The sequence below is a fragment of the Amblyomma americanum genome, chromosome 10, assembly GCF_052857255.1.
Source record: "Amblyomma americanum isolate KBUSLIRL-KWMA chromosome 10, ASM5285725v1, whole genome shotgun sequence".
Taxonomy (NCBI): domain Eukaryota; kingdom Metazoa; phylum Arthropoda; class Arachnida; order Ixodida; family Ixodidae; genus Amblyomma; species Amblyomma americanum.
In genome coordinates, this window is record NC_135506.1 from 13,911,498 (window position 1) to 13,936,886 (window position 25,389).

Below are 25,389 nucleotides of genomic sequence, written 5' to 3' on the forward strand. Positions count from 1 at the left end.
CCGCGAGCTCCCATTCATCAGACAAGCGCCATTGACGCGTCGTGAAACCGATGACAAATGACGATGAGATCGAGGCGATAAACGGCCAAGGTCTCCTTTTTGTACTTTCTCTCATGATGAAACCCCAGCGGTCGCACTGTTACTCCACTCTTCTCGCGAGCGAAGCTCGAAAGAAAAGAAAAAGAGAACCCACTTCCCCGGGTAGGGAAGAAGAGGAGACGAGCAAGTCGGAGGCGGCGAACGCCAGACACAACACCGCGAACAGAAAGAGAAAAGGGGAGAGTAGGGTTCGATGGGCGGCAGGAGTTCGAGGGAGTCGGCATAAACTCGCCTCGTACGCCGAAGGAGAAGTGCGCGTGGAAGAGGTGGAGAAGGGGAAGGTGGTGCTCGTGACGTCATAACGCACTTCCGGTTTCCGGCGCGGCCGTCACGCCTCCTCGTGTCGCTTATTCTTTTTGAGCCTCTCCGGGCACGCCGGGTCGGGCCGCGAACTCCGGTCTCATTCAGACGGCTCCAAGCTCGAGCCGCGGCTGGTGGGCGATGCGCTGGTTTAGCTCCTGCGTGCTGGATTATAGCAACGCTGCCAATGCCGTGCTTAGAGCAGAGGCCAACGTTGATGTCAGTGTTCTCATCTTCGTGTGCGTTTTCAGCGCTGCGAGATAACTCCTGAAAATAATTTGTTGCAAAGTTAACTTCTCGGTCACGAGTGCTGCGTGCAAACCTGCTACGTATTCACGAGTTTCTCGCTGGGATTCTTCCAGTCAGCTCTGTCTTGAATGTGCGAAAAATATTTGCGACTGCTTCACGTTGCCACCCAGAACTTCCGCTTATAGTATTTATAAAGATCAGAAGTGCACCTTCTCGGTTTTGCGAACTCAACGCCACAAGTGAAAAAGTGTGTTGCCGCGCAACAACTGCTTATCAACTTGTTGCGCTCGTGGTTGCGGCGTTCAAGCCAGAAATGAACTCTGCCCGGTACCGCCCACTCTGCTGCCTCTTGCTGTGATTTCTCCCAGTCTACGTTGAAGATGCGTGAACTGGCATGTCGGGAAGATCATCAGTACACGTGACGGAATTTCTAAACCCTGTGCTTTTAAACTCGTAAACGGTTGTTCGCCCTCTACGATAAGTGCCTTTGTCCTCAGCGCGTGTGGCTCAAGGACTTTTCACGACGTTTCCAAACACTTCGGACTAGAGCGTTTAATGCAGATTTGACTCCATCTGTTAGTGTTGTTTTACGGGCCCTTTGAAGCCGCTGGTGTGTGCGCGAACTGTGCTGAGAAGTTGGAGTGACTACTTCTACTCGGAAGAAACAAGGGTCTTTGAAGAAGACGGTGCTATGAGCCTGGTGCCCCACTGATAACCTTCTCTATCGGATCCCTCAGGTGAGATAACGCTCCGGCATTTTTTAACGGTAACAGAACAGGGAGCATGAAGCAAAAATGGGCAGAGCTGTCTTGAAGGCGGAGCGGCGTGTATTTTTCAAAGTGTGCCGCTAATGGATAAAAGTTTCCTGAAAAGTCACGCGTGCAGAAAACACAAACTTGATGAATGACCAATTTCGAGAGAAAAAAAAAACGGGTTTTGAGTATCGCTTTTACTGTGCGTAGGATATAAAGGTAGTTTTGATGTTCCCGGCACCACACATTGAACACGTGCTTATCTAATTCCAGTTAAAAAAATGCGCCTGTTTTTTGTTTTTTTAGTTTCTCATCTTCCTGCTGCAGTAGACCCGGTCTGGTACACGCTGGGTATCTGTCGCATCGTAGAAGTTTGAGAAATGTTTTGCGTTTAGCCGCAAAGTCACGACGAAAATTATTGCAGTTCTCTTCAAGCTGTATGTTCAGTTGATTGCTCCACCTTTCTCTAGGTATCGTGTCATAGATAATATGCCCAGCTTTTTGGCTAAATTTCTGCGCAGGATAATTATTCTTTATTTCGCTAGCCTGAATTCAGGAAAAATACTGTGAAAACAACTCCTTGAAAACGTCTGGCTTTTACACAATTGTCGGTCCTATATTTTTTAGGAGAAGGAATACACAAAAGATAGGTATACTGAGAATTTTTGCGATTCGCTCTTAATCACGACTATAATTTGTAATCGGATCCATAAGCGTACCATGGATTGAGGAAATGATGCTTTTTTTCTTTGCGTTACACAAAAACACCGGACATTTAAAGAGACCACCGCAATTGCACACTGAATTAGATATTTCGCAGTTAATTGGCCACGAATGGGCGGGTTTGATTTTGACCGTCGGCGGTTGATTTCGTCAACGTCCAAATGGAAAAATTCCTGTGCGCAGATATGCTGGTATACTACTGGGACAAAAGTTTCCGGGACGCGAGTTGTAGGAAAAACGTTTATTGTAGCTCCACGTCGCTACCGAGTCGCCTGATATTGCGAAGAGAGGAAGGAGAATTTCGGCCTTTAATGCCTTCATGCAATATCAGGCGACTGGGTAGCGAGGTTGAGCTACAATAAACGTTTTTTTCCTACAACTCGCGTTCCGGAAACTTTAGCCCCCAGTAGTGCATTAAGTAATCCCTGATGGCAAAAGTAACAGTCGTGTGTTTTAGGTAGAAATCTGGGTCTTGGACAGCACCATGCCACTTTGCACGAAGTGTTCCTCAGACACTTTAAAACTCGATTTTCGATGAACCAATCTATTTAAGAGGCCACAATTTGAAAAATTCAAAAACAAAAAAAACGATACACCAGGAATGTTTGATAGACTCCGAAAAGAGTGCATAATTAGCTTCGCCTTCCTGTTGTAAGCAGGCGTCGTTCCTCAATTGCCCCTCGTGTGTCATAATTTAACTTTTTGTATTTTGTTTTTATGCACTTATTCTCTCTACTCTGGCTACAAATCATGAAGTTAGCATGCGAGACTTATGAACACGTTACTCACGGACAATGTGAAATCAAAAGGGCGGCATAAATTGCAATCAGTACTTTGTATACTCGCTTCAGCACGCGCTATGTTCGCCATAGCTATTAAGATAATTTGTTCTCACCTCTACTTCAGTTTTAAAAACTTGAAACCTAGCAAATGTGTGCACGTTATTGCAATGCGAAATCACTACCTTTTACAACTAGTTTATCGTTCAAGGCAACTGTAGTCGTGATAAAAACAAATTGACGCACTCTTCTTAGTTACTGCCTCGATAAAAAGGCAGACGAGGTACCGACCGATTTTACGTAAGCCCATCTCGGTTACAAAGCGACAACAGCATGCGGAAGTTTCTCGCAGACAAACAGCATCGCATGAGAAACTCTCGCGTTTACCGACTGAACTACAATGCAGAGGAGCCTGTGTGATAACGGCCTCTTTCAAGGATGCGCCATTCGCGTTACATGAAGCAATGCATTCGCAGGACACAATTACTGTTCGACATTTATAATAAAAGAGGTTCGCCGCGACAAGGTGTCGTTAGTACAAAAATATAAAATTTTAACTATACGTACTCCGCTGCTTGGCGTCGTCGCTGAGGTTTGCTGCTAACTTGGCTGCACGCCTGTAATCGGTACTGTAAATTCACTTCCAGATGCCGCTTCAGCCCTTGTAAAAATGGTCTAAAGACAGTCTATAGACTTCTTATAGACTCCATTGCCTTCCTATAGATATTTTTGTCTATTCATAGTTTGCAGACTGTCTATAAACAAAAGTCTACCAAAAGTGAATGGCCACAAATCTATAGATTATCTAGGATTTGTCTAAAGAGAGTCTATAGACATTATAGACAGAAGTCTATGGACAGTCTATGGACTTTCTGCAGAAAATTTTTTAAAGGGAGGCGTACTCATAGAGGTTCACAGCGCGACTGTGTAAACTTCTCACCATTTTATGTAACCTCAAAGAAATTTGCAAACGATGAATAAAACGTTTTGCTTCGCAGCCTAGAGTTCCGCGAAGAAACAACGCACCGGAATTCAAGTTTCCGTATATCGTTATCAATTTGAGCGTTTAATATTCCGAATCGTAAACTAGCAACTGACCACTTGTTCTGGTCGCCACCATCACAGAAAAGTATTGCTGATGGTGCACACTCAAACCAATTGGGAAATTGAATTCCAAATCGATCCGCTTTCACGGTGAGCCTTCGAAACTCAAGCGCAAGTAATAAAATGAAGACTTTCAACCAGGAACTCCACTCACAATTGTCAAAGCACCACGGACGAGGTGACCCAGGCGCGCTACTAAGTTTTACATCTCATTAAATTAAAATGAAAGCCGTTGTTCTCGTAAAAAATCGATTGTGGCACTCTATAATAGGTATCTATAATTTCTTGAGGAAGCAACTTCAACGAAGAAAATGGAAATAAGCCAGCTTATTGGAGTGTCCGTTGAAATTCTGAAGTGAGCCAGGGACAAGATAGGCCAATCAAGACTAATTACTCTGAGCCTGTGTCGTTCGTGTGATGTTTCACTGACTCATTCGCACGCGACTGAGCGCTGCTCAATAATTCGAGTTATTTATTTGATGGTGCTAGTGGTTTTTATTAAAATAATAGCAAAAAGGACGGAAAAGATTTTTGCTAGCCCCGGCATCTGCCATCGATACTGAAGCACCTGAGCTGGGGCAGCGGAAATAAAGGATAGCAGGCAGAATGGCGAAATGAAATGAAAGAGGTGAGGGGACAGGAAGAGAGGATATGGGGAGAAGTAATATATACAAACTATTTACACAATAAGAAATGTACCAAAGTGAGGAATGTTAAAGCTTTTTCTTAATTGATGCCGTAGACTCGGATAATAAGTAAGCTTTTTTTTTTCGTTCCAGTTAGCGCATTTTTCCTCTAGGTATATTGCCCTTCAATTAGCGCCAAAGTATGGTTTGATTTGTGCGCCCAGACGTCACCCGCAGCTACACTTCATTACTTAGTCCACCATTCCTTATAATAATAATTGGTTCTTTTGGGGAAAGGAAATGGCGCAGTATCTGTCTCATATATCGTTGGACACCTGAACCGCGTCGTAAGGGAAGGGATAAAGGAGGGAGTGAAAGAAGAAAGGAAGAGAGAGGTGCCGTAGTGGAGGGCTCCGGAATAATTTCGACCACCTGGGGATCTTTAACGTGCACTGACATCGCACAGCACACGGGCGTCTTTTGCGTTTCGCCTCCATGGAAACGCGGCGGCTGCGTTTTCCTTCAAAATTAGTTTCAGAACTTGGCGTTCAAGCCACTCAGTGAAATTTGCATACCCGCCAAGCTGCGCCACGTGAAAGGAACTTATTTACGTGTTACACGTGGCGAAACTGCCAATTTATGCCCCTCACTTCTCTGAGTTTTGGAGTGTTCAAATTCGCTAAAGCTCACTCAGGTGCAGGTGTGCTCAAATGTAGAATTTGCCTATATGACGACTAACTTACCTGCATTGGGACCTATTCGGCAACCAGTCAGCTAAATGTGGACTCGAGCACTTATTCGTGCATGGGATGAGACCAGCTCTTTCTGTCTCAATTACTCATAATTGTACAGAATCGATCTAGCCTAAGCTGCTACGCAAGTTTTTGGCACTAATAACCTTTCAGTAGTGCACATAATGTGGTTTTTCCAAAATGTTTTTTTATTTAGTTGTCTTGTGGTCAACTAAAAACCAATGAAGCCAGAAACATGTGATCATTTATTTTTCTGTATTTGAAGGAAGGCCTTGAATGTTGCTTAAAGAGTCATTATGAACAACTATGCAATAAAATTCTATCGCCGTTTAAATATGCGTCAATACCACAGCGCAGGAGCTATGCGAAAATTGCTGCGCATTTTGCCCCAGATTATAGAGAATTCCACGCTTTAATCCAATTTACATGCCGGTACTGTGAATGCAAAGTTCACATACGGAAAGCAAAGAAATTTGAACGCCACATTCACACACACCTGTTGCAAATTAGCGATGCATTTGAACGGCTTAGTCATAAGGAAGCATGCGGCGGGACCAGTTTGTCACGAGGAGGTTTTTTTAATAACGCCATCTATATATACTTGCGCTTCTCATGCTATACAGTTGAACCTCGTTATAACGAAGTTTAGGGGGCCCGGCGATTACTTCGTTATAGCCGTAGTTTCGTTATAGCTTCTCAAGCAGTACCTGTGCTGCTTGGGCAGCGGTGAACGAGCTTCCAGTGGGAATGATCATTCCTTCGTTATATCGAATATTTCGTTATAACGAGGTTCGACTGTACAGGATGCGAGGGAATACGACAAATCTCTGCTATCTTTTGATTCTTAGACCAGCGTTTGTAACACAAGATGGGTAGCACGCTGAAAAACCTTATAATTTCGAAATCCACCATTATCGTTTTACTTAGTGTCCTATTTCTTTATCGTATGCTGGACTCTGTTTTCCTGGACATTCAAAGAGTTACAATAACTGAGAAACAAGTGGCCAAGGCTTTCAGAAAACAAACCTGACAGCGAAGCCATTCTTACGCAAAGAGCTGCGATACACCGTAGCTTCAGGGTGGGCCCGAATATGAGCGCTCGGTCCTTTTTAAAACTGCACGTTGCAAAACTCTCGCGAGTAATGAAAACATTACGGGGTAGCGTATTCTGCCGCTTGAAAATTGCCTCACTTCGGTGCCACCAAGAAAGCAGTGTCAAATTTTCACTTGAGATCCTGACCCAAACATGGAATATTAAAAAAAAAAAATTCGCCAGAGATAGTAGCAGAAGCTCAGGAGTCGGTAGCGGAAAAATTAACTGTCCTCCATATGTGTAAGTGCAGTTGTCCTTCCTGACTGACCTTGGCAGAAATTGTTGCTATTGCGAAATTAAGAATTTGAATTTCGAAAGAAGCGGCGCAATTTAGCGTTGTCTTTTTAAGTTGCGCTCGGATCAACAAAACCCCCTTCAGTGTTCGCCTTCGATGTTTCAAGTATTGAGCTACGACAGCAGCAAGCATCGTACCAGCCTACGACATATTTCTTAGGCCTTTTCTTTCCTTGCAAAATCGTGCCAACAGCACATTGAGTGCTCTCCCTCATGCACCCTTCGCGGAGCCACGCGTGGACTACGGAGCCAGTGAAAGCCTTGCGCCATAGTTGTATGCCCCATATCATCGAAGCATCTTAACCTGCCGCTCTCAATGAACGTCCTCCTTTCTCTCTCCTCCTCTCAATTCTCAGCTCTTCACATGAGCACTTTGTTCGCGCATATCGGTGGCAGAGAACGAGAGAGTAAGGGCTATAACTAAGTAAGGAAAAATAATATCATGTTGAGGCGTGGCTGGGCTTCCGGCTAGCGCTGAATGCAGCATCGCTGATGGTAACCCAGCTAATTTTTTTCTAGTTTAGGTACCGACACGAAAACAACAAAAGTGAGCTTCAACGTTGGAAAAAGCAACTATACAAACGCGACTGTCGGTTCGCGGAGCACTAGAGATAAGGAACTACGGCGTTCTTCCACGAAATGCAGAGCGAATATTTCCCCATGCACACTGAACACCAGGGGTGCATTCGCGATATACTTCGACTCAATCACGTCTGTGTTGAAATCTGAGTTTTTTTTTATCAGGAGGTAGGTCGGACACCTCACACGTGGCATTGGCTAACAGAATCTACAAATACTTTGCATTCGTGGTTGAAAGCATTTTCTTGGCACTGCAGGCGAAAAGTGAGGCGAGGCTCGAAAGTTTTGGTGTTCAGAAGCTCGTAATGCGTTCTCTTTAGTTCAGAATTTCGTTTGCTATCGCTTCTTATGCGATAGTATGCAGAGCAGTCTCAGTATGTAGGCTTCACCCTCTTAAATGTGTACGCCGGGTGAACAACTAGGAAGACAAAGCAGCAGTCCTAAAAAATTATTCGTTTTGTTTTCGAAGGCAGATTCACCGTTTTCCACACAAAAAAAAGCAGACGCAAAACAAGAACGACCAGTAATGTCGGTTAGGCGCTGCTTTCCATGCTTATTCTATGGACTGGTTTCTTTTCACAGTTTTTTGAAAAGTGTGTTTAGTCAGCTAGTGCGTTCGTCGTTATGCTGGTCCAACTCTGAACGTAGGAGTCTCGATTTCCAGCCACGAAGTCTATATCTATTCGGCAGCTGGTACTGAGAGTCCCAAAGTGACGTTTTCCTTGCGCGACTTTTGGGTCTCCGATACTCCTTCAAAGATTGACCTAAAGTTACTTTCGACAACAGAAGAATAAGAGAAGGTCTTTTAGTTTGTTCTTATGGCTTAAACGAGGGAACAAATATACATATGCCTATCGCCCCGTGCAGAAGCAAGGCACTCGAGCTTCAAATTTTGCCGCTTGTTGCCTTTAACTTATTGTTAAAAAGTAAGCATTACATAACCATTTCTCACAAGACCACTCCAAAGAGCTAGAGGTTTAATACAACTTTCCTTGATTACCCCTCAAAACAGCTCTAACTTTATCAAAACTTAACTGATATTTCTGCAGATGCTGTTTGCGAGACAGAAAAACATTTGGTAATGTTCTGAATATTTTTATTAGGCCTAAACAAACACCACGCATAACTACGGTGAAATTCAACTAGAACTTATTCAAGAGGCTGCAAAAAAAAAAACAGGGACGATTTTGTGGCAATTATTAATTTAAATTATTTAATTAACTCAACTTACTTCAGGGAAGTGCACGTAAAATTATGTATTTCTGATTAAAATTTCGGTTGGAGCCAGTTGGTTCATAATTGGCCTATTAGAGGGCACAGCAAACACGACACGAAACGTAGCGGCCGCCTTGTCTTCACTGTTGCTTCTTGTTCGCGCCGTTTTTTGCACTGCTCTTTTGTGATTAAAAAGTATGTGACTGTAGTAAAAATAAAAAAACACGGATTTATACACAAAATATTAAGCCTCTATTAGTCAACAGGCCTTCCTTTTAGTGGTCTCTGTGCCGCTTACCTTTACTACGTAGCGTTTGCCCGCTTGTTTTTGAGAAAACAAAGAAACAAAACAATGTCCTTCTGCTTTTTAAAAATAAACAAACATTACGGGCAAAAACCACAAGAAATTTTCACCGAATACTTTCGCATGAAAGACGAAGGTCCTTGTTTTATGGGAAAAGATATAAGGTGAAAAAAAAACATGACAAAATAATGTCACAGCTTTGTGAAAGACTTTTGTTTTTATGCTGTAATGCAAAAATTTGTATTGAATATGCTCTCAGGAGCAAACATTTGCGCGGAGCATGCTGCCACATTTATGAGGCAGCGGGTCTTTCACCAAGCAACAAAGCTTCATATATTGCCTGGACGCAGGGACCACACCATCGCTCTCTACTGGACTTAATAAAATCAGCTAACCTTTTTCCATTAATTTAATCATTACTAAACCTTTCATCACACCTTCGCCCATCAATGATGACCTGAGGTAGTAAATCTCGCGTTAAAAAATCGCAGTGAGATCGAAAAGACGAAGACAGGCTAACAACAACAGCAACGCATGAAGTGTTTAGAAGTGATGGCCGTTACTTAATAATCTCTTCTGCTTACCCTGCAGAAAAGAACGGTTTCCTGGGGCCACCTATTCCAAAAAGTAAACACATTAAAGGCAGCTTTAAAATGCAGTTTTTGCAGTTTTACAGGCAGTTTTTACAGGCACTTTTCCTAAAGTGACGAGCTCACTAGTGAAATTATGTTGCAAAAAACTGTTTTGGGAGTGCTAATGCAAAATCCAATACTTAATTGTTCGCTATGATCTAATTTTATACGATGCTTCAAACCTGACAGTACAATACAAATTGGCCCCGCGATTCAAAAGTTTACCCAGTAGCCCCGCAAGCACACTTAACATGCCTTTGGTTGAGGGCGTTTTCGAATGTTCCTCCCTCACTCCTTGAGTGGATGTATTTTGATCCTTTTTAAACTTTAATATAGAACGCAACGTAATGCTATTGTATCCAATTTCCCATCAGACTTGCGAAAAGCATACTCTCTCTTCCCAATTGTCCGCACTTTTAATGTTTTTAGCCTGGCCGGCGTTCCAGCCTGACTTAGTTATACTGTTCAGCCTGGTTATAATGAAGTTGGAGGGGCCCGGCGATTACTTCGTTATATCCGTAGCTTCGTTATAGCCCGCGTTGACCGAGCGTCCAAGGAGAATCGCCATTCATTCGTTATACGCATTATTTTGTTATAACAAGAATCAACTGCATGTGAAACCACTTTTGGCTGCATCTTTTTAGAGTTGACTTGAAGACCACAGCTTGGAGGTAACTGTTTAGATTCCCCAACTGAACCGTGAAATCCGGAAGAATGAAACTTATACAGGGCTACGAATTCTTGTGCAACGTACAAGCATCGATACGTGCGGTTAAGAAGCCCGAAGGTTTCCACAGCCCCGGAAGCGCCGGTCTGATGGTCTTTTATTTGACTTTCAGCGGAATTGGGGAGCGTCCAAACCAAGCACACTCTAAAATAGGCAGAATTAATGCAGCTCAAAACAGCATGATTCAGGGAAGTCGTCTAACTCACCCGAAATACTATCCATCATACACACAACAATGGCTTGAAACATAAATTGAGACAGGACTAATAATAAAGTCGGAAAATAGGGACAGCATTACAGACGCCGACGAGATTCAACAGTTTGCTCAGCGGAAACTTTTTGATAATTCTATTGTTTACAAAGCAGAGAAAATCATGGCAACCAAAATAGAGGGGGTTTTCAGCCTAAGCCTTTCAGCATTCCGGCCGTCAACGTAGAACTAAAAGAAAGAAAAAGTGCTGCAAAGACAAATAACGACTTTTTGGGGAAGCTCATTGCTTTGCCCTATATTGCTGTTTCGAGCGTAAACAAAGGAGATTGCGTTTTCTTTATCGCTTCCTATTCCAAAGTGTATTCAGCTGAAGCCACCGCAATGAGAAACACAAGGTGGCTCCCTCTGAAGACGACGCAATTACTTCCCTCGCGTCAACGGCGGGGATTTAAGAGCTCAGGAACGAACCTTTATAAATACACCAGTGGGTGGAAAAGTAACGAGGGATTTATCCAGCCTCTGGCGGCCTCAAACTTCCTAAATATACAATCCGGACCGCAAGCTGCCTCTGAATTTGATTTGTTGAGGCTTTAGGAACTGTTTCTTTCGCATTTGTTGCCATTTTTGTTATTTTTTCTTTGTATTAGGAGGAGGAAGAGGTGAAAGAAAAGCAGGGAGGTTAACCGGAAGAAGAAACTGGTTTGCTACCCTGCCCTGCGGGAAAGAGATCAGGCGATACAAAAGGCGACGGAGGGAAGGGAGTCGCAGGAAAACGAAGTCAGTATGCAAATGAGTAAGCATGCGGTGAATTCACTGCCTATCCTGCAAGCCCGACGATCTTATGAAGGGGAGCAGTGCCTTGGAGGCCTTCACCGTCGACGATCGCCGCGGCCAGTGGCCGATAATCTTCATTTTCGTCAGCTGGCGTGCATCTAGACGCGCCAGTGGACGGCACAGAGACTGCTTTTCGGTAGACTATGCAGGGCATACACAAAGAATGTGGGTTGTAGTCTCGTCATCCCCCTTAGACGGCACATGCATGGTGATTAGCCATGCCGATTACACAGGAGTAATGGTTCGTGAAAGCTACACCAACTCACTAGCTACACAGGAATGTTGCTTCACGTCGCGGTATGCCGAGGAGAAGCCGGAGCTTGAACGTCAGGGTCGAATGATTGTAGAGTTTGAAAATTGACCGGAATTCCACGAGGCAAGAGTGATTTCCCCCCCCCCCCCCCTCCCTCCTCTCAAGTTTGCGAAGACTGCCCGCTATGTCTGCTCTCGAAAAGGGGATCGACACACAATCGTCGTCATGATGGGCAGTTCGCGCGACCTCGTCCGTGTGGTGATTGCCTGTGATGTCGGTGTGTCCTGGTAGCCATTGGTAGAATAATATCATGCCCTTTATTGATGGAAGAGCAATGTAGCTGCAAGATTTCCCACGTCAGTTGTTCAATGGCTCCACGGAGAAGAGGAGCTTCTAAGGCGCTTGGAGAGCTGGTTTGGAGCCAGTGAAAATAGAAAACCGCTACTGGCTTTGCTCAATGATATGTTAAACGACGACACGAAAAGCGCTTAGTTTTGCACCTGTCGAAGAAGTCTCGAGGGTTGTCTTAACTCCGATTTCCGTATTCCTTGCGGGGATGACCACGGAGCCCGAACAACTGATAAGGTTCACTGAGCCGTCGGTGTAGACGTGTTGCCAGTATTCGTGGTGCGCATGAAAATATTGAAGTGTGCATTCTTTCTGACCTGTTGGCAATGAATGGACATTCTTTCTGACGCCGGGCATGGGAGAAAGCAAATGTATGCCAGAGGCGCTGACTTCATGCTGCGCGGAAGAATTGAACGAATGTCTGAAGGCGTGGTAAATAAAACAATGCAGCTGACTCACAATGCACAAAATTCCCAGCGTGGAACTGCAGTTACACAGCATATGTTTCATGAGGAGCACTAAACAGCGGTATAAACAAAAATAAAAATAAAAAGAAGGAAATGACTGGTCCTAGTCCGCACATTCGCTCACACCGCTCAGTTTGATGCATGGTACCCTCAGTCGCTTATACGCTTTAAAATCCAAAAACACATATACAGAATCAAATACAACACACAGTCACAAACAGAAATTGTAAGTTTTGAAAAATTATCAAAGTAACACTTGTATGCAGAGCACGCGGCATTGCTGCTGGAGCGTTGAAACAAGACAGCAACCGACTGTCTCGCTTGCCTCGATAATGTTTTTATAGCGCATATATTCCGCATTTTTGAACACCACGTGGGCAAATAAGTTTGCAGAACAATGCCCTTTATTAAGAACTGCTAATGCACGCACTGTTCCGATAATGAAACTCTGCCTGTCTGAGTCGTTTATTATGTTTTTTATTTACGCGTTTTTTTTCGCGACCTTTGTTTGAGGTTAGTTTAAGCAGAAAGTTTTTAGGCACATTTAGTGAAAAGGACGTAGGGTGAGTTCGAAATTCCACATGTGTCTGACAAGAGTAAACATAACTTCCGCCGCCATTGTGCAAACAGAAATGCCACAGTGAAGGCAATGAGCGGGCACCGACACATGTCGCGCACACCGCCGCGGCGAACTTTGAACTCAAGATGACTGCACGGCCGGCTCCACACAGTTCGGCTCCACACAGGCCGGCTCCACTCCACACAGTTCGTCCAATTCCCTGCTGTAATCGGATGCCGTGGCACCGGTAGGTCGGAAACTAATGAATTTTGGCTCCGCTGGCCACGCGCCCTCATCCGTAACCGAATATCTTCCAGCGATCCCCTAATTGTTCTCTGGGCCTCGGCTCAATCTCTGCCGCGAACTTGCGCTCCAGCTTTTGCTTCTTGTTGAATTTTTCTGCACCGTTTCCCCCAGGGAAACCAAAGCGTGCTTCGCGAAGCAAGACAAACGCGAGGAAAAATAGAGTAGGGCTACCCCGTAACAAAGATTGATGACGCTTTAAGGTCGACGATCTTTAGAGTTATAGTCACAGCAGTAGAGGAAACGAAAGGTCATTCCGCTTTAAATATCCAAGCGGGGGTTCATCGGCCGAAACAACAGTGGATTTAAATGGGAGAAAAATAAACAAAACGTAAAAGCCATCGGTATTGTTTTTTTTTACTAAATTGATGTTTGTTGAGGTAATACATACAAATATCACTAAGGATATGCAGGAAGAGGTCTAGTAGTCCATAGACTATGACAGACAACAGGTTGTTTCAAATTGAGAAAAAAATAAAGCCCAGGATAACGCCATTAGCATTTTTAAAAATTAATTGACGCTTATGGAGGTAGCGCCTACAAATATCTCGAAGGGTGTACAGAAAGAGGTTCCTTTGTCCGCAGACTGGTACGGAGAAAAACTTTTATGAAAATGAGGATAAAAAAACAACCAGAATACCGTCATTTGCGTTTTTTGTCCAAACTTTCATTGAGGTTCATTCAGATAACATACAATTATCTCAAATGGTATACTGAAGGCTGTACCTGTGTCCGTAGAATGTGTTGGGACCTCCTCTGGGTTGCTGTGACGCCATCCGAGATATTTTTCTACCAATGTGACGTACTAATCGGCTCAACTGTTCGTCTTAGAGTCACATAATTGGACAGGAATTGTTGTACATGCAAGGCGCAATTTTTTCACTATTTTCTTTCAGGGATTGGCCCGGATGCATCATAATCGCAATCTCAAAGCAGAAGGCCTTTAGGGCTCTTTCGAAAAATCTACTGAGTAGAATTTTCGAGCTATGGTTTCCAGAAAGTCTCCACTAAGCCCTCGTAATAGCAGAAAAGTGTGTAAGATGTCATAATTGATATTTGAGTGATATCAATGTCATTTATAATTTGCTAATATCAGTCAGATGACTTTAAAGGTGCAATTGAAACGAAGTTTTAATGAAGAAAAGACGAGGTTCGAGCTTTTTAAAACAAAAATGATCAACCATCATGACCACAATCATCAACAACAAAACAGTGTTAATCAATATTATCATCCGATTATACTCGTAATCATCGTTATTGGTTGCCGCGGCGGCTGCGTTTTTATGGAGGAAAAACGCTAAGGCACCCGTGTGCTGTGCGATGTCCGTGCACGTTAAAGATCCCCAGGTGGTCGAAATTATTCCGGAGCCCTCCACTACGGCACCTCTTTATTCCTTTCTTCTTTCACTCCCTCCTTTATCCCTTCCCTTACGGCGCGGTTCAGGTGTCCAAAGATATATGAGACAGATACTGTGCCATTTCCTTTCCCCCTAAAACCAATTATTATTATTATTATTATTATTATTGGTTGAACTGAAGGCCTTCTGCAACAGAGAGACAGACAAATTTGGCGTCACCAAATCAGACTGAAGTTTGAGCATGTTTTGGTCTTGACTTGCCCCGATGAATTTCTTACTCGTAAAATGCGAGTTGAAAAACATTTCAGCATAATATATTTCAGGGTAGATTTTCCCCGAGACGTATCGCGTCCGTTGGGGTTGTCTGTTTTCTTTTGCAGCAGTGAATAATAACAGGCAAATCCCACCTCCGGTTCCTGGTAAAGTTATCTGGGCTGGCCTGGAGACCGCTGGCCACCTCTTTGTGTTGGAAGATAGCAAAAATATTGAATATCTTTTCGCGCAACCTGTAGTTAGATCCTCACATTGACTGCCAGAGTAAAGAGACGTAAAGAGGTTTCTTCAATAAATGTTTTTCTGCCTCGTAGTGTCGGCAGAACTTGCGAAATACTTTTGCAATGAAAGTACCTAAACAGGCTAGCCCTACATCGTTTAAGTGGAGCAAGAATATAATAATAATAATAATTGGTTTTGGGGAAAAGGAAATGGCGCAGTATCTGTCTCATATATCGTTGGACACCTGAACCGCGCCGTAAGGGAAGGGATAAAGGAGGGAGTGAAAGAAGAAAGGAAGAAGAGGTGCCGTAGTGGAGGGCTCCGGAATAATTTCGACCACCTGGGGATCTTTGACGTGCACTGACATCGCACAGCACACGGGCGCCTTAGCGTTTTTCCTCCATAAAAACGCAGCCGCCGCGGTCGGGCTCGAACCCGGGAACTCCGGATCAGTAGTCGGGCGCCCTAACCACTGAGCCACCGCGGCGGTTTAGAGCAAGAATAGCAAATTCGAAAAATCGGCCCAAATATTTTAGTAGGTTCTTTAGCCGGTAGTACTTAGGAGGGGGGGGGGGGGGGGGTGCGTTCAACACCTTTCTCATGCACTGCCGCAAATGTATCGTGCCTCATTCTTCCTATTTGACTCAATTCCTTTCCACTTTATATCATTATCTTTCAGACCAAAATTAAGAAAGGCTAGGTATTCGTCCGTTTTTTCAAAGCGCTAAATGTTTAGAGAAAGTTTTAAAGCTTTAAAAGTTACCGTGCACGTAAAGCGCACTTTATTTTTGAGAGTATGCAGAACCCAGAAGGTAATTTTATTTTTGACTACATGTTGAATATCCAATAAGCTTGTACACCTGAAGAAAATACCTACTGCGTGCTTAGCTGGTACACACGGCTGTACTTAAAACCTATTCTACATATGTGAGCCCTGAATCTCTGTACAGAATTTTTGTACTTATTTTCAGGCATGAACTGTGTCTTTGCCCACATGTATCTTGTTTTGAACCCCACACCAGCCTCTTGCTATGGTTTCAAACCGTGTTTGCCAATCTGTATGTCACAAGTGGAAATAACTCAGTTAAGTTCTCTTGAATACTATCTAAATTGGGCAGTTACGACGACATGAATGCAAGGAATACATTACTGGGTGAGTCACTGAGGCTGTCAGAACTTTCAATACATAGGTAATTTGTTAAATACCAGTACCACACCCGTTCCTATCAGCTAGCTGCCAGTAAACGTAGTAGAACAGTACTACTACCATACTACCATACTACTACCAGTGTACTGTAGTCCAATGGACCTGCATAAAGGCACAACCAGGCTGCTCTAAAACAAACAAAAGGAAAAGAGCAATAATCCGGGAAAAAACTTGAAAGGTTGTTTAAGTGTTATAGGTATTATACTGAAGACGTTTTTAATGTTAACAATGCACTACTGTAGCGCTAAGCGCAATAACGCCATTGTTATGCCTCCTAGTTTCCTGATCTTGGAGAGGTATCCGCAAAAAATTTCGTTGAATGTTGCCCGGCAACATTTTTTCCCACAAAGCTCTCAAGTATTACACGTTTATATCAGCGCAGCTTGTTTTTAAATCGCACGCAAGAAGAGTGTTTTTCTGAAGAGAACATTAGGCAAATCCACTGCTGCTACCAGCAAAGGGAGAATCTGACTCATGTTGGAAGAACTGGTTGGTGTTAATTTCCTAAGCCCAAATAACTTCTTATCACGCTTTTCAACAAACATTTGTCAGCTTCGCGTGCCAGCTTTACCTGTCGCGACAGCCTTTCGAAAAGAGAAGCGGTGCTCTAACATCGTGAAAGCAACACAAGCAAGGTTTTTGCGATGGCAGCTTCAACATTGTGACACAGGTTGAAAGTGACTTGTTTATTAAGAGATGTCTCTTTTCATATGTACACTGCGCTAGTGTTATTACACTCCTTGTTCCACACAGTGAAGGCTTTCTTGCTTTATCCTCCGTTCTTGAGTGCCTTCTCGGCTCTGGAAAATGAAAGAACATCGCCTTGGTGCAGAGGCCGGTGTTTAATTGCATGTCGACCACGAGAGTCGCTGATTACAACATAGTGACGACCGCCGCCAAAGCACCTTACCACTGGGTGTCATCTCTCGTTTGTTACACGTTCATTACAGATATCACCGAGTTTTGCTACCTGACTCCCCTGTCTGCTTTTCACTGAGGTCAAAATCCAGTTGTGCAAGCGCCCTTACGTAATTTCTCGGCAGGTATTAACGATGTGCGTTAATCTGTCAACGGACGTCAGCGTCATCTCAAATTACACCTAGATAAAAAAAAACGGAGCTAGGGACTGATTAGAGTCACCGCTCTATTCGGTCAGGAGCTGTCACGTTGCTTGTCAGCGCTACTTGCCATCTATACCGCGAGGTCAAAAGCTCGTCGTGGAGCCGTTGTTCTCGTAATCCCTATGAAAAATGTACTCGAGCTCACCGCGGGTGAGTCGGTGACACGGTACGGTGACACATGTGCAGAAGAACTAATCTATATATTGCTAATGGGTCCACGCTCTTGATCTGAGTGACAATGCAATTAGATTTCACACTTAAGCACAAATTCTGATTATTTGGATTTATCCTCTTGGGCTACATTTAACTCACGCTTCCGCCACAATTAAGGATGCAGCCAAGACAGCCCACTTAATGTGTATGCTATTTAGAATAAATTCGGCTCTGTTTAATAAGCTGCACAAGATGGAATCTAAAGGCTAAGATTGCCAGCTGTTTTTCTGAAAGTAAATGTAGAAAATTGGCAAGAAAAATTTTATTGTTTGCGCATCAGGTCTCAAAACCAAAGCTAAGGTGGTGAGAGATGTCGCAGAGAACCGGTTATTGTTTACTGAAATATTATGTTTTGCTTGCTTGGTCATGAAAACCCGCGTCGATAGCTTGGTATTTGCGCCGTTGAAATTCTCGTGCTCACTACAATGCGGCGGTTGGGCCTTGATATATAGTAATGGGTCCAGTAGTTGAAGAGCCGCTTGGCACAAAAATACTTGCAGCGGAACGAGTTTGCCATAATGGCGGTACGGGTACACTTTGACAAAGAGAAGTTTTCCTCCAACAGAAATTTTGGAATTCGAGCATTTCGCACTTCGGTATTGATTGCAGCTTCACAGACTCAGATATATTTATTTCGTGGCGCGTATTCCTTGGTAATGGCTAATTATGCACTCCTGGTTCTTTTCTATGTTTAAGCCTAGCGAACTAACTATTACTACCTACGATCAGATTGGCGCCGTTTTAATATATTTTCAAAACATTAAGTCCCAGGAAGTGTGGAATGGTTTAGATATCTATAGCAGACAAAAGCGCGAATGGAAATAAAACAACCTCTGCAGTTTTTCCGGTGCCTTGCTTTCTGTGCTACTGCTTCCACGTGCCTTCATAGATCATAAAAACCACGTGCCAAAAAGCACCCCATAGAGCATCATCATCATCATCATAATCATCAACCTGACTACGCCCACTGCAAGACAACGGCCTCTCCCATGTCTCTCCAAATAAGCCTGTGTTTCGCCAGCTGCGACCAAGCTTTCCCCGCAAACTTCCTAATGTCATCCGCCCACCTAACTTTCTGCCGCACCTGCTACGCTTGTATTCCCTCGAAATCCACTCCGTTACCCTTAAGGACCAGCGGTTATCTTGCCTTCGCATTACATGTCTTGCCCAAGCCCATTTCGTCCTCTTGATTTCGACTAGGATGTCATTAACTCGCGTTTGTTCCCTCACCCACTCTGCCCGCTTCCGGTCTCTTAACGTTACAGCTATCATTTTTATTTCCATGGCTCACTGCGTTGTGCTTAACTTAAGCTGAACCATTTTCGTTAGCCGGCATGTTCCTGCCCATAGGTGAGTACCGACAAAATGCAGCTACTATGCATTTTTATCTTGAGGCATACTGGTAGAGTGAAATTCATGATCTGAGAGAACCTGCCAAATGAGCTCCACCCCATTCTTATTCTTCTAGCTATTTCATTCTCCCGCCTCTCTCCGAGTACCCGACAGTGTCATTATTTCGAAAAAAAGAAAAATATCAATCAGCCATAGTTGTAGAAAAACAAACCGGCACTGCTAACAGGCAGTGTTCCAATCCTGCCTGTAGGTGGGAAGGGACATCAAAAGCCAGTGTAATCGTAGCCAATCCGACTTTCAAGTACGGGCGAAGGCAGACCCGTCTGCTTCAGGCACGAAGAAGCTAGCAGTTCTTCGTTTTTCTAGGTCGCTCAAGTTAATTCGACTGTTCATACCCTATAAGTACTTCCCTCTATAATATTTTTTTAACATGCAAACAGTAAGCTTAATAAACAAACTGAAGCCAAAATCTGAATAACGAACGGGCTTTGTTTCTTGCGCGGTATAACCGTGCGAAAGCATTTCCACATCCTACTCGAAGGAACGAATGCTATTCACTACTGCGTGTAACAAACAAAAATGACACATTCGTAATGTTTGAAAAACTAGTATTTAACAAACCGGTGTCCAGTAGCTGCTTTCTTTTTGTTGTCGCTAACAGGTTCCAGTCAAGTTAAGGAGGCTGCCACCAGTAATCAGTGCCATATGGCAGCAGCTGGTGGACATTCTTAGAAAGCGGGACAGAAGAGCGCAGGAAAGAAACGCAGAAAAAAAGCAACATGACGACATGAGCGCTTGTTGTTGTTTGCCTCACAAACAAAAACAACAACCCTTGTGCCATTTTCTTGTTTTTCTTGGTCCACATCTTTCCTGAGCAACAAGCCCGTTCATCCCTCTTAGCAGACTTTATTTGCAGGGAACAGCAGCAAGTCATCGCATTCCTGATCACCCTCGCTGCGACTGGCTTCTAATAATTTTTTTTTGCCTTTCTCATCGTCTTCTCTCTGCCTTTCCACTTCTATGTGCAGGCAGCGGTGGATGTGTCCTAGTTTGGACGAATCGATAGGCATGTCCCCTTTTAATTTAGATATTCTTACAGTCACGTCATACTATTACCACTGGCACGCTGATATTGGACGATAAGGTTGCTTGGGAATTGTCCGCGCTGAAGTCATTAAATTTCTCACTACATTTTAACCACTTTTTTATTAATGCCTTTTGTGCGGTATAACTTATCTATGGACAGTTTCCTTTCTCAACCGAGAACCGTCGCTCAGAGCTCACTGTTCAGCGTAGACATGCCGTCCACTTGAGCTCAGCGACGCCCATTTATTAGTGGTAGTGTTACGTAAGCAAGTGTTTTACCCGAAAGGCAAAAAAAAAATGATCCCCCAGTACGTTTGAAGGGTAACAAAACCGTTTTCTCCTAGTTTCAACGCCAGGGTTGTTCATAATAAAAATAAAAACGACCGTATGTTAAAAGCTGTCTGGTGGCTACTTTTCGAATAAATAAAAAAAGGCTTAGCTTTGTCGACTTTTAATTGGGGGTATCCGCGAGAAGTGATGGCACCATAAAACTACTGCTCTATTGGCATGCTGCATTTGCTATCCCCGACTGATCGTGTGGGCCGTTTGCTGAGCTTACTAGACAAGATGAAAAGAATTTAAAATTCTGTCGTCTTCTATACAGCCGATGTGATACGGTGGCCGTAACAACCTTGTTTCTTCCCAATTACTGCGAAGACCTTCAAGCAGGCGCCCGTCCCAACGCCATTAACGTCAATCTTTTCGGGTTTAGGCGATGCGCTTGTGCAACAGCTACTAAAGTGAGCTTCGCGGAGAGGGCTCTTTCGACAGCAGATAGAGTGCTAAGGAGGAAACGACCTGTCGGGCTTTGTCAAAGGTGACGTCAATTTGTACCCATAATGGCGCAAAAGCATGTCGCTGATGTGTCCGCAGATATACAGCACTACACGACAAAGAGTGATGAATAAATTCATCTTCATTCGTTCATTATTTATTCGCGGATGGTCAGCCTTGCGTCAGTGACCCTTGGGACACAGTTACGAATTACATATAGCTGCTAGTCAAGGACGTCAAGGCAGTATCCCACGCGAAGCGGCTGGTGACACTCTAGTCAAGTGTTTTTTTTTCGTTTTTTTCTAGCACTCATAAACACTTCTATGATTGAAATGCAGAGGTTCTGGGTGGCATACTGCATTCATAATGCTTGGCCTTTATGAATATAGGAGGCTATTCACATGATAACACTCTTCATTATCAGGGTTCTGTCATTTCTTCTGCAACGAACATTAATCACGTGCGTTTTTACTGGATCCCGCCTGTACGTATTATTTAAAGATGGGCGCTTTTAAATATAGAAATTGCTCATGTGGCATAGTAATTCTATTTGTGGCGGATGTCAGAAAACAGAAGTCAAGCGTGTTAACTAGTCAGCTGAATAATCAAACAGTAACAGGTCGGTTTATGGGGGTTTAATGGCCCGAATCGACTCAGGCTATGAGAAACGCAGTAGTCAAGGGCTCCGAAACTTTCGACCACCTGGGTTTATTGAACGCGCGCTGACATCTCACAGTACACTCTAATTGCAATATTTCGTTGATTTATTTCTGTTAGGCGCATACTTGCAATCAAAAATTAGTAGCTTGTTATTTGTATTAGCTACATCAGTCTTTAAGTTCTGAAATGCTATTACGCCGAGTGCTGTAGCACAAGAATAACAACTTCTCGCGCGCATCATTTGAACACAGCAGGCCTGTTCATGCTGCACACAAAACACCCACTAGCGCATGTCATTAGGAGGTCCACGTGTCGTCACGTGACCTTTTTTAGCTGCTCTGCCTGCTGCTCGCTGCACTGCCTCCCAGCCCGGTACTTCTGCATAATGTTTACAAGAACCGGCTGGTCGCGCCCCTGTTCAACATGAAGCCTAATGATCAGAAGCAAAAAGAAAAAAGATGTATTCTTTCATCTTCTCTTTAGCACGCGGTGCCACGCTTATCACAATAGTAAAAGGGACCTCCAAGCCGAGGACTTTCCCCTCAACACCCTGGGGCTTTTTCTATCGTTTCCAGAAAGGCGTGAAAGTTACCGAGCTTATAGCGTAACCGTTAGTCTCAGCTACAGCTCGAGAGTTCTTTTGGGACATATGGCCGTTTCGCAAGCAGCATCACGATTGAGATCAGCGCTCGACTTTAGCCCTCTGTGCCAAGAATCAAGGATCCCATAAGCCGTCATCCATTCTTGAAAGCCGTTTCACGACACCTCGCTATATCGTTTGAAGCTTACTTCGGGTTCGTGTCATACAAATAGATGCGACTAAGCTGGCTTTGATTTTTCTTACGTGCAACGAATTTATCAATTTTTGTTTGTATTTGGTGCAACTGAGAAGTGTGAGTTCGCGTTTTGAAATCAGGGGTCATGCGATCGCCATCTCTCCGATGAGAATCGAGTTCTGCGCTTAGCCGCTGCCCATAAAAGTTGCGACATCTATCGTCATGTTACCGAACAAATATGTGTGTTATCCGCAGGGTGGGTACTATTGGGGCAGGAGGGCTGATAGGGTACACAGCGAATACTATTAGAGTTTAACCCGACAGAAAGTAGTCCTCATTATTGGGCCTTTTTCTCCTTCATGCACTGTTACTCTCTCCCTTTAAGGCAAAATAAACCCTTTTTTTATTAGATCTATTTGATATCATGCTCAGAGTTAGCAATGTTTCTTAAAACCATACCAATGCTAACTTTTCATCTACTCAGAAGCATTAATTACTTAATCTTTTGCAGGATATCCGCAAGCTTATACCCGGCCCTTGTCCAATTCATGTCCAGTACACGTAAGATAGATAGGATAGAGCAAAAATCGTGAAGATAAAATTGCATATTAACATTACGACTTAATCCAAGCACATCATCGGCCCTCATCATTTCTTCTCGGGCTAAGGTTATTAGTCTTGCCGAAGCGTAGGATCTGGAGTCAAGTCACAACCACTCGCCATTCTTTTTTAGCTGCAGATGGCATTTGAGAAGAAGCATGTACTGGCTTCCCCAACCGAATATACGTAGTAAAATCTAATTTTAAGTAATGTTCCAAAAGGCAAAAGGCATCTTCTGTGAAATTTTTCTATTAGTTCGACGCTATTGTTGATGGTAAGTGCGAACCCGCTGAGCCGCGGCGTTTCACCTTCCTCTTTCTGGTTGTGACTCACGCGAGACTTTGATGTCGCCACTGACCCATGAAAGTACAATCTGTGTTCCCCTTTTCACAGTCTTGGAAGGACATCAAATTAGTTCAAGCAGACAGGCAGGAAAGTATAAGGTACGTTATGAACGCTTGGAGCTCTCTATCAGCAGTCACTTGTTTGAGACACTATTCTTCGAAACCTTGATTTCAATTAGCTGTGCTCAAGGCGTGTAAGCCAGCCACTTTTCAATGTAAAAAATGCGAAAAGAATAAATTGTCCAGATAGATGTCAACAAAACTTGCAAACCGACAAACAGAACACGGCACCCGTTTTCAGTCCTTGTCGCAGGGACTCACTGCTTAGGCTCTTTTCGGACATATTGGTTTTCCGCTCGCATAGGGGCGGTTCGCATAATAATAATAATAATAATAATAATAATAATAATAATAATAATAATAATAATAATAATAATAATAATAATAATAATAATAATAATAATAATAATAATAATAATAATAATAATAATAATAATAATAATAATAATAATAATAATAATAATAATAATAATAATAATAATAATAATAATATTAATAATATTAATAATAATAATAATAATAATAATAATAATAATAATAATAATAATAATAATAATAATAATAATAATAATAATAATAATAATAATAATAATAATAATAATAATAATAATAATTGGTTTTTGGGGGAGAAGAAAATGGTGCAGTATCTGTCACATATATCGGAGGACACCTGAACCGCGCCGTAAGGGAAGGGATAAAGGAGGGAGTGAAAGAAGAAAGGAGGAAAGAGGTGCCGTAGTGGAGGGCTACGGAATAATTTTGACCACCGGGGGATCTTTAACGTGCACTGACATCGCACAGCACACGGGCGCCTTAGCGTTTTTCCTCCATAAAAACGCAGCCGCCGCGTTCGGGTTCGAACCCGGGAACTCCGGATCAGTAGTCGAGCGCCCTAACCACTGAGCCAACGCGGCGGGAGCGAAGTTTCCACGTGGGTGTCCATACACAACAATGAAAACAGCGCGATTGGAATGAAAGAAAAGACTAGGAACAGAGCAAATGAAAAAAAAAGCAATGCACATCGTCAATCAATTGCAGTTCTAAGCGATGGCACCGTGTTGTTTTGCCACGTGCTGTTATCCTTTTGTGCCCTGTACCTTTGTTCCCAAGTCCAGGACCAGACAGGTGAAAGAGTTGGAGTGAGGAACCGTTATTTTTGCTTGTAAACACGGCATGGCATTGTACCTCCACTCAAGGAAGTCTTCCTGGAGGCGTTGCTCCTCTTCCGAAAACAAAGTGAGCTGAGGTGGGTAGGGCTGGTTGTAACGCGAGGTTTTCCACTTCCTTTCGATCGCACCTCCATGACCCACAAAAGCGAGATATGAATAGGGGCGACAAACCGAAGAGAAGAGAGCAGAGGGAGATGAAAGGACGTATCAAAGGACGCACAGTTGGTAGAGTGAAGGAAAAAGCTTGTACCCTGAAAGTTGAAACTTAATTAATTATTTAATTAATTAATTAACATGTTTTTACCTGGCACACTAGCGAATAGGTTTCTGTTGTTTTAAAGACGTAGCCAGGCATCAGGAATCATCAGGGTTGCGGTAGCCTACCTGAGGATCTTTATGTATTCCAGGTTATTTATCTGCATGCCCTTTCACATCCTTTTTTCACACCAAATAACTACCGAAGATTTCGCTTACAGTCAAAGATGACAATGAATAAGAACGAAACGGACTCGAAACTTCTGATGACATGTTTTGTTGGTAACTCTGCGTGGTAAATGCTGGATCCTGAATAGAATCTGAGAAACAACTGCACAGTAAAGGTAGTCGTTGTAAGAGTGTTTTCGGCAATGTTATTTTTCCTGTGTTGGATTGTGGAGACTTGAGTAACGGACATGACTGCAACGCTGCAATAGATCCGCGTGGTGTGCAGATAATGGAAATAATTCACATAATGGAGCTTACAAAGAAGGGGGCAATCCGCTTTTAGCGAACCATAATCAGTGCTACTCGTAGCTATCTCAGCTTTTTCCGCCACGTTTGGAGCCAGTACTTTGCGCATGCAACCAAAAACCAAAGATAGAACAAATCAAAAATATAATAAGCAATTTTGCAGAATGGAATCAACGCACTCTCACGTTTCGCCAAGCTCTAATCATTAAAAGCCAATACTAATTTAAACGAAAGTGGAGCC

The 25,389-nt window shown here is 43.3% G+C and overlaps 2 protein-coding genes across 2 annotated transcripts in view; one reads left to right on the forward strand and one right to left on the reverse strand.

The window, feature by feature from the left end:
- Positions 1-25,389, reverse strand: part of RpL29 (ribosomal protein L29) — a 505,950-nt gene that overhangs the window by 310,221 nt on the left and 170,340 nt on the right. The gene's annotated exons all lie outside the window — the stretch shown is intronic.
- The window catches only part of LOC144106912 (trissin receptor-like), a 75,493-nt gene continuing 50,609 nt past the window's right edge, over positions 506-25,389 (forward strand). Inside the window, exon 1 of the mRNA XM_077639871.1 lies at positions 506-1,385. The gene's annotated coding sequence lies outside the window, so the exon portion shown is untranslated. The remainder of the gene's footprint in view (positions 1,386-25,389) is intronic.